This window comes from Lipotes vexillifer, unplaced genomic scaffold (assembly GCF_000442215.2).
Source record: "Lipotes vexillifer unplaced genomic scaffold, Lipotes_vexillifer_v1.1 scaffold863, whole genome shotgun sequence".
Classification (NCBI taxonomy): domain Eukaryota; kingdom Metazoa; phylum Chordata; class Mammalia; order Artiodactyla; family Lipotidae; genus Lipotes; species Lipotes vexillifer.
In genome coordinates this window covers 3,277,760-3,291,688 of record NW_006788168.1, presented here as the reverse complement: position 1 = coordinate 3,291,688, position 13,929 = coordinate 3,277,760, and positions in this window count along the sequence as shown.

Sequence of the window (13,929 nt, the reverse complement as noted above, 5' to 3'; positions counted from 1 at the left end):
GGAAAGAGTAACAAGAGGGAGAGGAGGGAATGGATTAACAGATAAAGGATTTCCTGTTAAAACTGGGAGCAAACCCTGGATGCACAAGGGCATTAGATTCCCCCTTAGCAATTGAAGACCTGCTCTTTGTCATGCCCAGTTGAGAGTCCGGGAAGCCACAGTCTTCTGCAAGCTTGGCCAGCTCAGATGGAAAGAAAGCTATGTGGTGCTCAGATCTCGTAGGAAATCTCGGCTCCTTGCAGTGGGGCAGCATCTAGACGGGGCTCCCTGGTCTGGCCATCTGGAATGGCCACAGCTCTATTTACTGACCCCAGTTCATCCTCTCCTATTCACTTCAGAGGATGCCGCATGAGGGAAAGAGACAAAAAGCCATCAGGGGGATCTCGGGGAAGGGAGGGAACTGGCTAAATAATTAGCCCTCCAACCTTCAAAGTACTCTATAATCATTAATTAATCCACCCAACTGGGATCTATGGGCAGATGGACGCTTACTGACCGCCCTGACACACCCATTGCTAAATACAGCCTGGGGGCTGAGCAAACGCACACAGGAGCCAGTGGTGCACCTGACGGGGTGTGGGGATCAAGACGACGATGCTTTGGCTCCAGATTTGCTGTTAATAATAATCTTTGGGTAAAACCTGAATGGGGCGACAAAAGGGAGCCCAGAAGGCTTTTGAGAAAGAATTCACCCTAAGGCTGGGGGAAATAGAACGAGTGGGTGGGCTTCCACTCCAAAGGCCAGGAGTCAAGGGCGTGATGGCCCTGAGTCTGCAAGGAGGCTGCCCCCCACGAGAGTGTATCTGAGTCCTTGCTGGGCATCTCCCAGAGGAAGGAGACTTCTCCTGAAACCATGAGGACCACTGATGGGTCCCACCAGCAGCCTTAACAGCAGCCGGCACCGCCGTGATCAGAACCAAGAAAGACACCCGGGGAAGATGTCCCAGACAGACACATGTGTTTGGATTGCAGACGCCAACCCGCCTCCGTCCCTCTACTGTGGAGCCTGCCACAAGGAAATCTGTCTCTCTGGGGGTGATTCTAGATTGTTCTGTCCACACCTTTTTACCAGGTCTCCCATCTACCACTGTGCAGTCCCCGCAATAAAATAAGGTTTCAGCCTAATATTTTTTCACCACATATGAGCTCACACTTCCAAATTCTCTATTTTCACCAATGCCTAGAAAGGACAATGAGTGTGGAGACTGAGACGTTGACAAGGAGAGAAACTGCTAATTTCTCAAGATTCACGAGGAATTATTCATCCCAGCAAATTCACGGAAATGCCCGGCCCCCAGGCAGGCATACCCCCCAACTCAAGTTCAATGCCTTAAAGTTTTCTGGACTTAAGGAGAGTGAGTCATACTAACAGAACGTACAAGAAACTGAGATGTGGCATCAAAGTGAATTATATTCCGATCACTATCATTACCGGACCCTTATTGTGGAGGAGGCATTCAGCAGAGCACTCGTCAATATTATGTCTTATTCTCCTTATTCCTCTCGCTCACCCTGTGACATGGGACTCTTCCCACTCCCATCTTTCTCAAGTGGATACTGAACTTCCCAGAGTACAAGACCCTGCTCCAGTCCTCCCCTACTGTAAATGGAACAGCTGGTCTTCAAGCTCATGAATGACTCCTACGTCCAAGTTCTGACCACTCCTCTCTGTTGCCAAGACAAGTGTTAAGTGCCAAGCCCAAGAGATCCCCAGGCCACCGCGTCCCATGTCTTCCGCCTGCAGGCAGGCTCTGTGGAGAGTCAGATTTTCAGACGGTTGCTCACCGTCGATGAAATATAAAAAGGGGAAGCACTGGGATTTGAGAATTTCAAGGCTTCCTCCATTTTTACAGCCCTCTTCCCACTCGGGGTACCTGCCAGGCCATCCCTCACAGAGCAACCGCCCTCTTGCACTCAGGGGGGTCCTGTCCAGGCTGCCTTGTGAGGCTCTCTTTTCTGTTTTTCCATTGAGGGTCACCACAAGCTTCGGAGGAACTGGCCGACAACATAGCCACATTCAGGCTTTATTCCTGTTGTTTGCTGCTTGTCTGTCTCTTTAAGGAGTCTTTGCAAACCTATGTTCTAAAATAATCTGTGCCAAGAATGGGGGAGATGCTGCATGATTCCACTCATATGAGGTACCACAATGGGCAAATTCATAGAGGTCAGCAGGGGCGGGGAGCAGGGAGTGTTAGTATTAAATGGGCACAGAGATTAGGTTGAATATGAGGAGAAGTTTGGGTACAGATAGTGGCGATGGTTATACAATGCTGGGAACGTATTTAATATCACTGACTTGTATGCTTGCCAACGGTTAAAATGATCAATATTATGTTATGTATATTTCACCACGATAAAAAAGAAATGAAATTCTAATACACGGTACACATGGATGAACCTTGAAGATATTATGTCAAGTGAAATAAGCCAGACACAAAAGAACAAATGCTGTATGATTCCTTTGCATGAGGTACCTGGAGTGGTCAAAATTCACAGAGGCAGAAAGTAGAACGGTGGTTGCCAGGGGCTGGGAGGAGGGGGCAATGGGGGGTTATTGTTCATGGGGACAGAGTTTCAGACGGGGAAGATGAAGAAGTTTTGGAGATGGATGGTGGTGATGGATGCACAACAACGTGCATGGACTTGATGCCACTGAACTGTACACTTTAAAACGGTTAAAATGGTAAACTTTATGTTACATATATTTTATCACAGTAAAATTTTTTGTCTTAAATGAGGGGGAGGCTGCTTTGTCCAGCACACCCTCAAAAGGAGTCTCCTCAGAGCTGAGAGACCCAGGAGTCTTCCTCCTCCACTGGCCTCCAACTTCTGGGAGGGGCTTCCGATTCCCGAGGGATGGAAGGGCCGTAGCCAGGCAGGACCCAAGGCCGAGAGCAGCGCAGCTCTCATGGGCTCCAGGAGCCCCAGCGTCTCTGCAGGATTGGCTGTGCATGGCGCCCCCTCTTCCAGGGCCGCGAGCCCCCGTCTCCCTGGCTCAGTGTCTGGCTAGGGAGTTGTGTTCTTGGAGGTTGTCAGGGAACTGCTCTTGGTGAGTTTACGGCTCCAGAAATCTTTGTCATCTTGTTTCCATTACCACCATCCCTGCTCTCAGAAAACTCAATATTCCCAACTCTCAATTTACAAACAGATAAACCCTGATTGCAATTCTTCAGGGTTCTTTCCCTGAAAATGAGCCTATCTTCTATTTAAGCTACAACAATAAATTCTTTAGAATACCCAGACTCCATTCTCAAGAGCATGCACTTCTCGTAAAGTAAGACACACTGACAACTCTCCTGGAGCTCCAAGCACGACGGTCACCACCACCTATCCCAGCCCAGAGAAGGCGGCAGGCATCTCCACATCCCTCCCACCGCCGGGCAACGACCCCAGCAAGAGCCCAACTTGCAGCCTGCAGGCTCTAGCCCTCCTCAGAGACATGTAGAGCTGCTGAGCATCCCCTTCTGGAAGAGCTCTGAAAGCCCTGGTGAGAAAGGCACCTCACCCCTACCCGGGGGCTCACAGTCCCCCAGCAGGGGAACAAGGACCACAGCAGGTGGCACGTGACACCAGGAGCCCTCAGGGCCTGGAAGCCGGAGCAGAAATTTACCCAGGGACGCCAGGCCTCTTGGAAACCTCCCAGAGCTGGCAGGGAGGAGGGGCCATCCCAAGACACCGCGTTCAGACTCTGCCTGACCACGGCTTCCTGATAGCGGCGGCCCCAAACTGCACCCCTCCACCCCCGGCCGCTCCCCCGGCTTGGGCTCTCCCGCAGCAGGTGGAGAGCTTCAGAGTGCTGGTTTTATGACTGGAGCTGTCGGCTGGAGAGACACATTTTAAAATTCATGACCTTTCCTATCAGGGTTGGGAAATGGATCAGACTCCAAGACGAAAGCTGAGTTTATTCTTTTACTGGTCCTGGAGGTCCCCTCCCATCTCCCACTTCACCCGCCTCTCTGCTTCTTCCTCCTGGAGTTTGCATTGTCCTCCAGGATCTTTTGCATTGATCCCAGTTTTAATCCCACCTCCCCCGCCAGAAGCCAAAGCAAAATGAAACTTCTCCTGTTTCCAAACAGAGCGTGTGCCGCCTGACTCTAAAAAGTATCTCCCTTCGTCAGGTAGGTCAGGGCCATGGAAGGTGAGGCTGCACAGCCAAGGTAGAGCAGGGGTTTGAACAGAATGAGAGTCGGCTGGGGCTATGGCGACTGCCTTTGCCCAGGAAAGGCATGGGATGGGGGCCCACCTGAGGCTGGCGGAGGTGGGGCACAGCTCGGGCCCAGCAGACGGGCTGGCAGCCACCCGGCGCCGCAGACCCTGCCAAGGAAAATTAAAGAGCCGTGTGTTTGCTTCTTGCCATGAGGATAAACAACAACAGAGATTCTCTGGGTGGAATTCGTGCCTTGCGATTTCAGTCAGCTGTCCTCAGCCGCCCCCTCGCGTGGTTGTTCCTCTTCTTGGGCCTCCACTGACAGCGCCCACACCTAGCATCCTAGTTTATCCTGGGAGTCAGGAAAGATCAACCTCCTCCCAGACTCGGCGGCCACTGAGAAGGTCCACGGACTTTACTGCAGCCCCAGGAGAAGTAAATGGAAGAGAAGCAAAAGCTGCAGCTGCAGGAGCCTTGGCCTAGGGACAGAAATGACATGTCCCAGCCAAAATGAGAGCAAGCATTTCCATTTCTGGGGAGGAATGATAGGTAATACTTTGCCAGAGTGTACCTGTGCTGGGCAAGTTCTAAGCTCTGTAACTACATCAACTCATCCTCTCCTCACGTCCACCTTGTGAGGCAGATCTCAATAGCCACACATGATGGTTAATTTCAGGAGTCAGCTCAGCTGGGCCAGCGTCTCCAGGCACCTGGTCAGACAACCAGACTAGATATTGCCGGGAAGGTAATTTTTATACCGATGAGATTAGTATTTAAGTCAGTGGACTTTGAGTAAAGCAGGTTACACTCCATCATGTGGGTGGGCCTCGTTCAATCGGTGGAAGGTCTTAAGAGAGAAAAGACTGAGGACCTCCTGGGAAAAGAGAATTCTGCCTCCAGATGGCCTTAGGACTCAAACTGCAACATCAGCTCTTCCCTGGGTCTCCAGCCTGGCTAGCCTGCTCTGCAGATTTCAGACGTGTCAGCCTCCACAAACACTTGAGCCAATTCCGTAATTAATTCCCCCCCCCCCTCTCTCTCTCTCTCTCTCTCTCTCTCCACACACACACACACACACACACACACACACAATCCTATTGGTTCTGTTTCTCTGTCGAACCCTAATACACCTCACTTTACAGATGAGGAAACTGAGACACAGAGAAGTTAGCTCCCTTGCCCAAGGTCTCAAGGCCAGTAAATGGTGAAGACAGGATAGGAATGCATCCTGCCTGGCTCCAGAATCTGCTCACCTCCCCCAAACTGCTGCTTCTCTCAGCCACATCTCCATCAGCAAACTAAAGTGGGGAGGGAAATGTAGTGGAAAATGCATTCACGTAAAATAGAGCTGGTTCCGTGGACATAGGACAGACTTTGAAATCAATGAGATTTGTTTTCAATCTCGGCTTCATTTTGATGTCTGTGACTTTGAGCGTAGGATGGAAATCTCTCTGGGCCTCCATTTTACTAATCTGCAAAATGCCATAAAAACTTTACAAGGGGGCTTCCCTGGTGTCACAGTGCTTGAGAGTCCGCTTGCCGATGCAGGGAATGCGGGTTCGTGCCCCGGTCCGGGAAGATCCCACATGCCACGGAGCGGCTGGGCTCATGAGCCATGGCCGCTGAGCCTGCGCGTCCGGAGCCTGTGCTCCGCAATGGGAGAGGCCACAACAGTGAGAGGCCCCCGTACCGCAAAAAAAAAACCAAAAAACTTTACAAGGTTACTGAGGGATTAAATGGGATAATTTTGTAGGCATACAATATTTCTATTATGTGAATGAAATCACATGGATTGCCTGATTAGACAACGGCTCCAGACTCAACTGTTTTAAGCCTTCCCTTGCTTGACTTATGCGAGATGCAATCTTCTATAATTAACTCTCTCCCAAGTACGTTTCAGTTCCTCAGGGGCCCTGACCTGAGTCCATCTCAGGGGCAGGGCTCCCACAGGTGGAGGTCACACCCACCTTGAGTTACTACCTCTGATCTAAGCAGCTGCCACCCAGAGCACAGCTGCACCTACTGCAGGTCCGGGCTGTGTTCCAATGTGGGGTCATCAGTCCCAGACTCTCACTCGCCTTCCTCCTTGGGCTTCCCGCTGGGCCTGCTAAGCATCTCAGACACCTTGCTCGTGGGGACTGCTCACCCAGGGCCCTCCCCTCCTCGTCTCCTACCCTACCCACCAGTCTATACCGTCTGTCTCTGCATGCCCACAGCCTAAAGGTGAACAGGGCTCATGCATTTCTCTCTCAGGGAAAACACACATGCACAAAAGGATGTACAGGTAGAAACTTCACCGGCAACATTTCTGTGACAGATCAAACCAGGCCAAAAGGACAAGAAGCCTTGTCTGGGCTGGGGTAGTTGTTTTGTTGTGTTTGTTTGCTTTTCAGCTTTGTTCCCCTTGTTGCTCCCCTTATATGTTAGAGACATTCCATGGCAAAATTCTTGACCTGCGTTTTCTCATTTAATCCTCCCAACACCTCTGTTGTACCGTTATTGGTCCCACTTTATGGATGAAAAAAGTGAGGATCAAAGGAGAGAATCAACATGCCATTGCTTCACAAACAGTGCCAGAGCCTAGGCTTGTCTGGCTCCAGAGCCCTCATCCTTAACCACTATGCTGCCCCTTTATAATGGGTATGTCTATCTATCACCGACAAATATTAGTTACTTTCTTGGGAGGCAAGAGACATTACTTCTATCCCAGCTCTGTCTATTAGAAGTCAAATGACTTTGAACAACTCACTCAGTCCTTCAGGCTCAGTTTCCTCATCAATAAATGGAGAGAAATGGAATAGAGGAAGCCAATGGTCTCTTGAAGCTCTCAACATTTACAATTCTAAGAATTAATGGCCAGAGCACCTAAACTAACACATTTACACCATGTCCTCTTCAACTGGTACTCAGCATTAGGGAAAATTCTTAGAAACAGAAATAAACAAAAACATAAAAAGCCATCTATTAGATTCACAAATTATGTTGCAAAATTTATTGTGCTCTTTTTTCTTTGAATGGGAACATCTAGATCTAGGATATATAGTCATAATGCTGCGGAGACAGGAGTTATTACTGACTGGCCAAACACACGCCCAATTCCAAGAATCTTCTCCGAAATCACATGCTTGGTAACGCTAATATTTAAATCCCCCCTTCACCCAATAAGCAATATGGAAAGACATTTGTCTTTTTCATTTCAAAATAAACACTGAGAATTTCTCTTTTTAAAATGGTGAAAACAATCACGGAGGTTAAGTATAACAACAAAGTCTTGGAGAAGAAATAAAAGAGAATGGGAGAAAAACTTGATGTGACATTGTCTCTTTGTACTCACCCTGCTCCATCTTCTGGCTTAATGCTACCTCCTACAGCACAGAAGTGGAACCCAGGGCAGATGAAGTCTTAGCCCCCTGGATGGGTAAAGGCACTTCCCAACACTATCAGGGAGGAAATGTTGGGGATGCCTGTCAGCCCACTGAAATCAATTCACCTCAACACACACATTTGCTCCTTCGTATTCCCCACACCTGGGCCTTGGACACTTTCGCCCTAACTCGATGAGGAGTTTATAATTTTGATTAGGAACGCCAGTGCGTCAATCAGCAGGCACTCCACAACCCACTCTAGTGCACACACTCCAGAAATCTCTCTCCTCTTTAATTTTTCATTTTCAGCCATCTTTAATTCATTCACGTATTTATTTATGTATCGCAAATGCACAACAGAAGTGTTCTCACAGGGGCGGTCAAATTCCAAAAGAGAGTAAACCTTCATTTGTTCTCTCTACAAATATTTACCATGGGCCTACTATGTCAGGAGGTGTCTGTACAGAAACAAAAAAGACAGTCGCTGCCTTAAGGAACCACCTGAAGGGGTCAACCTGGCGATCTCCTTCCCCCACATCCGGGTCAAGACAGAGGAGAAGCACCCCCTCAGGGTTCCATGGCATTGGGTCTTTCACATCCATGACCTGCATCCCCTGGAGCGTAAGGCAGGCTCTCCTTGCTTCAGATCCAGTGGGAGAGTTTTAAATAGGACGCATCTCACCGCATCCTTGGACAAAGCATTGCAATAACGATGACGACGATAATGAAGACGCTGATGATGACATAATGAAAAAAAAATGTAATCCCCTTTTCTAAAAGTACTGCTTGCCTATCTCCTTCTGCCCCAAGTCCCTGGATGTGCCTACTTGCACGCTCTGAGGGGCATCTGAGAGGATGCCAAGACAGCAGTGTGATGCCAGTTTCTCGTGGGGCACTTGCTCTCTGCTGTGTACCATCCTGACTAATACACTTCAGCTGTACGGGAATGAAAAATGCTGAAACATATGTGTCAGAAAATCATTATGAGTATTAAATTACAGCAATAAAATGAATCAGAACTAATTTTGCAAATTAAGATCCAATAAATTGTTTTCATAGCCACACCTTTTCTTTAAAAAAAAAAAATATAGCAAAATAAGATTGAGCCTAACAGTACTAAACCTGAGTGTAAGTGGGGTGGGGTGGTGTGAGAATATGTATAGAATCAGAAATTTCAATATATGACAAACAGATTAGCATTTTGGAGGGTTGGGGGTGGAGGTTGTCTGGCACGTGTGCCGAACAGCATAATGATCAGGCTTTGAATTGACATACCTATGTATTTTACATGTAAAATTTATGTATACTTATTCCCCTTCCTCTCTTCTGCTCCCCCCTCCCCACTCACCGGCCCACTCCCAAGACAAGGTTCTGCTGACACAAGAAACTAGTAAATTTCTAAATTTCTGACAACCGCTTATTTTTAGAAGAGACTATCACTGTTGGTCAAATAAATTCTGAAGCTATAAACAAAACTTTAGAGCTGTGCCTGGTCTGGAGAATAACAGGATATCTCCCTCCACCCTCCAGCCGGAGAAAGAGGCTGTAATTAGATCATTGTCCGGGATCGCCATAAAGGGGGCGGGGCGGCAGACATGCTCCCTTTCAACCTTTCCAGGGAGATCTCGGGGGCAGATGTTAATTAATTCACTTCTACCATCTCCTGGGAACAGGGTCGAGTACAACACCTCGTTCCAAAAGGGACACTGAGGAAAATGTTGAAATGCCCTGGCCAAGGACTCACAGACAGGGTCCACCAAGAAGAGGGAAAAACAGGATTCACCCCCCTGCTGTCACATTCCTCCAGGCTCAGGCTCTGGCAGAACTGCGGGAAGCGGCTCTGCTCTACTCCACCCGTGGAACCAAACTATTTATAGCCACACAATCATTATAAATTAAGCTGTTTATAACATCGAACCTTGGCCCTGCATTAATTAAAACTGTAAACTGGCAGCTATAAATAACTCTGTTATATGCTCAAGTGTGGCTACTGACTGGTACTTCCTCAAATTGTGACAAATAATGACAAGTCTGTTTAACAAACATCCCACTGACATTCATCTGATTTTGAGTAAGCGGTGCTGCTTTTTTTAATTTGGTCCCTAAGGGCCGGGGTCTGGGGAACTTCCTTTATTCTTTCCCTCCCTCACCTCCTGCACCAGGAGACTGTCCTGTGTGTAGCTGTTTCCCCCCCTAATCACTGGAAGGGATTTGGGGCCGTTTAAGTGGAAGCTTATTAAATCCACTGCTTCTCTCACGGGATGGTTCTGCTATAGGGGCTTTGCAAGGGTCTGGGGAGTTTTGTTAATGACACAACAGCGACAGAGATGGGGAGGGGAATGTGGGCCAGACCTGGTGTTGGATAAAGGTGGGGAGGCATTCGGAAGGGAAAGGCAGATGTGAACGTCGGACTGCTGGAATCTGCCTGCAAGGGGGACCTGAAAACCTAGAAATGCTGGAAGTGAATCGATAGAAGACAAGACTCTGGACAGAGGGACTTACCTCCCAAGGCCCCTGACCTGAGAGACCTTGAATAGTCCTAGACTGGGGTCCCCAAGGCTTGGGTGCCCTCTCTAGGTGAACCGACAGTGGTGTCATGTCAGGAGTCACATGGGATTTCAGAGCTCTGGGGGGCCTTTGGGATCGTCTGATGTAACCCAGTCATTTTACACGTCGGAAGAGTTGAGCCAAAGAGGCTCCCACAACTAGTTAGTGCAGACCTAGACTAGAACTCAGGTCTCTGGGCTCCGGGCCGGGGGGGCTTCTCCCATGGTCATTAAAGTAATTAATATATGTAAAGTGTTTGGAACCGTTCCCGGCCCTCCGTGAGCACTTCCTGAGTGCTAGCAATTGTGGGAGTGGTGGACATCAGCCAGTTCTTCTGACTGCTAGACTCTATGTATTAACTCTTTAAAAGGAACTCTTCCATGGCTCCCCACCTTCCGTGTTCCATGTCTTCTCCGTCTGATTTTTTTTTTTGCGGCACGCGGGCCTCTCACTGCTGTGGCCTCTCCCGTTGCCGAGCACAGGCTCCGGACGCGCAGGCTCAGCGGCCATGGCTCACGGGCCCAGCCGCTCCGCGGCATGTGGGATCTTCCCGGACCGGGGCACGAACCCGTGTCCCCTGCATCGGCAGGCGGACTCTCACCCACTGCGCCACCAGGGAAGCCCCTTCTCTGTCTGATTTAACCCCTAATTATAACATGTACACAAGCTCACCTCCCCAGCCCCCCCTTTTCCCAGTCTATCCGAAACAGCTTTCAAGTCACTCTCTGGTCCCAAGCGCAGGGCCCACACCTTGAGTGAGCAGCTCCATAAATGTCTAACCTCAGGTGCTTCACCTCCTTCACCCTATAGCCTTGACCCTGCCTCTTCCTCCACCAGACTAAAAACCCACCCACTTGTTCCGTTGGTTCGGTGTCTGCCAAGTGTGCTGCAGACTTCTCAGGCTGGCTAACATTACAGGTCCCACCTATTTCTCCAGTCCAAATCTATGCTTTAGCTCAAAGTGGACTCCTTGCTCCTCCCAAAACATACAGCCTGAGTTAATTTCCCCGTTGCCTTTGACAAGGGAGCCCTCCCTTTACATTTCAAAACCCTGACCTTCTTTCAAGACTTGTTGTAAATGCCTAAGGTAGTCTTTGCTGATGGATCAGGCAGCTGTGACATCCTTTCCTTGGAAGTCCCATTACCCTTATTTGTGTGTCTCTTTCAACACCAGCCTGTCTTAATCCTGCCTTGCAGTTACTGTGCACGTGCTTACGTTTAATCCTCTTTCCTACTGGTAAGGGGAACTCTTTCTTAATCATTTTGGTATCTAGCATAGTGTATATTTAGAAAAGGGTAAAACATTTAGAAACTCCACTTTCTAAAAGTGCAAGCAGAAACAAAAAAGACTTTGAAAGTGATAACATATAAGCTAGTAAATATTTGCTAAGATGTGTAAATAAACAGCGAAACCTCTAATGGGTCCAGGCGTCTCACGGCAGCCCAGCCTCGTGCAGTTCCAGGAAAGCTACATAAGGGATGCCCACTTGCAAATGGGCACGTCCTCTGTGCTGATGACAGATGCAAATGCTTGCAAGGTACCAAGAGAACTGGAAATGAAAAAGGCCAAACAACTGGGCAACCCGGCAGTTAAACAAGCTGGGGGAGGACAGGGGTAAGTATCTAATCAACCCATCAGTCAGCCGCCCTCAAGCATTTATTTAGAGCCTGCCTGCAACGTACCTGACGTAGAACTACCAGCAAAGAATAGATGTTTTCAAACAAACAGACTCATAGAAAAGGAAATCAGATCTGTGGTCCCCAGAGGCTGGGGTGGAGAGAGGGGCAATTGGATGAAGGTGGTCAAAAGATACAAATTTCCTGATGGTATGTAAGTCAAATCATCATGCTGTACACCTTAAACTTATACAGTTCTGTATGTCAATTATACCGCAATAAAACAGGATTTTAAAAAGAATAGATGTTTTCCCCACTTTCTAGAATTGTCAGCTCCACTTGCTACATTTTCCCCCACTCCTTAAGCTTTTATAACACTAAGACCCATGGAACCCTAAGTCTCTTGTCAGCCCCCAAATTCTTATCTTTACGATGAGACAATTAGCCAAGCTGCACCCGGCCTCCCAGCGGGTTCCACATCCACGTGCATGTCAGCCCTGGCCCATGGGCCCCCTGCAGCCTGCCAGGGCCCTGGGTTCTTTAAGGTCCCCTTAACACTCCACGGACACAGGACAGCACTCACCATGTCAGGACTAACCCATCCCCGGAGGAGAAGCAGGTAAGAAACCTTTCAGCTGACAAGCTAACCACCAAAGAGGAAAAGCACAAACTGAACACTCCTACGAGAGTCTTCTTTCTTCCTCAAAAGTGACACAAGAAGGAAGGCGCCAGGCAGGACAGAGGCTTTGGGTCCCTTTGTGCGATTCTGTATTAACACAGTCACACTTTGCTATGCAGATGTCACTTCCAATAAACACCAGGGCTTTGCCGGGCTGGGACCCTAATTGAACGGATTGTTACTGTTGCTGAATGGCTGGGGAATTAATTAATGCCGAGCCAACCACTTCATAAATGCCTGCTTTGTGAGCGGTCCCAGCATCCTGGGGACCGCAACTCCTGTGGTCAGCGCAGCCCCCGGCCTCTGCGTCAGCAAATGATATTTATTATTGCCGTCAGCCGCTTTCTAAAACCACCAGAAGGAGGCCTCACCTGGAGCCTGGTGGGCACAGCCAACCATCCTCCCATTTCTCTAGGGCTGAGCACGCAGTGTTGGAAAAAGTGCCCCTGGACTTCTCATGCAAGACCTGACTTAGTTTGTGAAGAAAGGCTTCGTTTGCAAGTCGTAAAGACAGGAACAGGCATGCAATCAGATAAAAAAGCTTTTCTCAATCCACTCTATTCCTCATTTGGTTACTTGAGGTCTACGCAGATACGAAAACACAGGCACACACTCGAGCTGGAAACACACACACACACACACACACACACACAGACACACACAGACACACACACACACGGAGAGTCTCTGATCTGCATTACTCCCAGTCTTCACCTAATTTAAAAATCAGCTCCAGCTTGAATGCAGCACACACACACACACACACACACACACGCACGCACACACGCACACGGAGAGTCTCTGATCTGCATTACTCCCAGTCTTCACCTAATTTAAAAATCAGCTCCAGCTTGAATGCAGCAAATGGACTTTTCATGTTAACTTACTTCCTAGGAATACAGAAGGGAAAAAGGAAGTGGCGAGTCAACATGCAAGCTCTCTGCCTGATACATACACACCTCGCGGAATACACACGGGGTGGGCGGTTTTATTTTTCCCCCAGAAAATCAGTCCCCAGTTCTGCTGACATCGCATGTCCAGGCCCCACGTCTGTTTTTGCTGTGGTGGCTTTGTAGTCTCCTCAGTCTAAACTGCCGTGGATGCAGTCCTGAAAACTCCCTTTAAAATTAAAAATTTAAAAAAAAAAAGTGCCACAATGCTAACAGTGGAGGAATCGAGGAAGTTTTTTTTCTTTGTACTTTGCTGTGGTAGCTAAATGATCTATGATCTATGGTGAGGGTATATGTTTCATACTCAAGAAAAAAATGCATGATGTAAAAGAATTATTTTAGGTTCATAAAATCTCTCAAGATCCTTAGGTTTTCTTTGGCGGCTGTATCCGATTTTTGTGGAAGTTGTGTTCAGGTCTTAAAAAATTAGCCTGGGTCATAAAACAAGGAGACTGTGACAGTCTCCGAAACTGGATCCCTACACCACTGGTTACTGTCTAAACTTAGTGGAAAAGAAGTAATGGAGAATTTATCTTTGGAAACTTCATTCTCCCTTTTCCACGTTCTTATCCCTCTTCCCATGCCTTTGCCGCACCTGCAGTTCCCATCACTTTGCCTCTTTCC